Source organism: Bombus impatiens, unplaced genomic scaffold (genome assembly GCF_000188095.3).
Source record: "Bombus impatiens unplaced genomic scaffold, BIMP_2.2 scf_2214, whole genome shotgun sequence".
Taxonomy (NCBI): Eukaryota; Metazoa; Arthropoda; class Insecta; order Hymenoptera; family Apidae; genus Bombus; species Bombus impatiens.
In genome coordinates, this window is record NT_178633.1 from 13855 (window position 1) to 16163 (window position 2309).

Below are 2309 nucleotides of genomic sequence, written 5' to 3' on the forward strand. Positions count from 1 at the left end.
TTTTCTCGAAAACGAAGCCTCAAACGAAAAATTTTTGTTCTATATTTTCGACTTCTTTTTTCGCCTAGAATCACCCCCTTTCCGCTTGTACCACCAGTTACCAACCACCCTGTATATATGTAGCGGCACACAATTCAAATCCTGTTGTTGTTTTGTTTCGTAGTATCAAGACCGTTAGGTTACAAGTAATGTAAAAACAAATAAACTCCGAGCAAAACAATGTCGCCGCTACGTACAACCGTCAAACGTAGACGAATTCGAATTTTCCGGTTCTCCCCCGACCAGTATAAATAAGCGGACGCGATCGCAAGGAAATGAGTCACAGTCAGTTGTCAATCAGTTTTCGTCCAGTTATCAACGAATTATCAGCGATCTAATTAACGAGTCATTAGCGATCCTATTTTACGACTTATACGCTGTCTTAGCGAATCGATTAGTACGAGCGCCTTTGCGAGCATTATCTGTATACTAATTTATCATTTTAAATATATTCGACAGTTTCAACAACAATGCAATCTCGTCATTAAACCTCACCGATCAACCGCTATGCTAAAGTTCCTTATAATAAGCTATATATATCAGTCGAATTATTATAGATCTATACTAAAAAGTATCATCTGATTTACTCTCTAATACCCAAGTAAAAATTTTACCATTTTTATTCTCCACATACTTTAGTTATGAGCACGGAATACACGATCTTAAACTTTATTTCAATAACCTATACGTTTCGCTGTATTTGCTATTATTATTGCATGCTATTATTGTATGCTAGTATTATTTATACTAGAAACGTTACGAAACGTATTGTCACAATGACTTTTCATCTCGTTTGCTTTGCATTTTCATTTGAATATCGTATTAATCTTCTCGAGTCATCTGTTCTCTCTCGATCGATAGATGCGGCATCCACGTCGCTCTAAGTACTCGTTATTAAGCCTCGTCGCACCCACCTCCCTTTTAACGACAGCTAACCCGCTCCACTCGTATATTTCTCCCACTGGAATATTTTACGATCGAAGGGAGGAACCGGCGAGCCAAGCGTTGTCACAATCCCAAGATTTACGTATTGTTACACACAGCTAGTTTCGCAGTGCTGTTTCATCCGTAAGTTGGATCAAAACTCGCAGTGAAACCATCGAGCTTCGTCCAGGAACGATCCTCGAAAACTGGCGAACTTGGCAGTCAGTGTTCTTTACGAAATTTTATTGCGTGAGTTTAAAATTTTATTTTTCGATACAGGGGATAAAATTTCACTGTCGCCGTGATAAGTAATTGTTATATTCTTGCTTTGTCAATTCAGAGTCTGCCTTTTTCAGGTTTAGATCAATAACGATTTTTTCATACACCTAGCCAGCTCACGAAAGTATTAAAATATTTGTAAAAACTTTATATACAGATATTTTGATAGATATCTTGTATTATACAACACATTTTGAAATCTCATTAGTACTATAACGAGACACGAGTGTCGCCATTATATTTATTAGCAACTCTGAAACCGATCTGAAGATATATATGAAAATTACAAAATATTTATTGCAAACATACTTTTGCAAAAATCACCAAAATACAGTCAAAGTGAACAATTAATTATTAACTATATATTTAATAAGCCGGAATATGTAATGAGACTATCTTTGGCACTGATTGCATGTTTAGAACCATTGTTGTTCATGATGTATGCTAATTTTTCATTAATTGTTTTGTACATTTTGGAATTGATCTGAAATCTTACCAATATAATCATGATAGCTGTGTGTCGTTACGGTGCTACTTATATTAAACACGAAAAATGTTTATATTAAACACGAAAAATGTAAAATGCCGACACATATTATAGCATGGCTATGTCGTACCATTGCGTATCGGTACTTTTGCCTAAAACATCATTACAAAAATTCACCAAAATGTATTTAATTGTATCTTGGGTTTAATGAACATATTTAAATAAAAAAATAAAAAAATCGTTACGGTGCTAGATTTTAAAAAGTTTCGTATGATGTGTTGTTAACAATAAGAACACACAATCGTTTCTGAAATAGCCAAAAAACGTGCTACAGGATTATGAGTTTACAATTTTGAATTTCATATTTTAATGTTCAAATTGTCTCATTATACAATGCATTATATTGTAACTGGTGCTATAGGTACGATATTGTACGATATTGTGTGATATTGTGCAAAATAAATACTAGCTTTTAACTATTTGAAACAGTATAATAACATCGACAAAATATCTTTTTGCATTACTTTCGCAAACATCATTCACTGGACGCCATTCTCCGTTCCAATTCCATAATCGCACG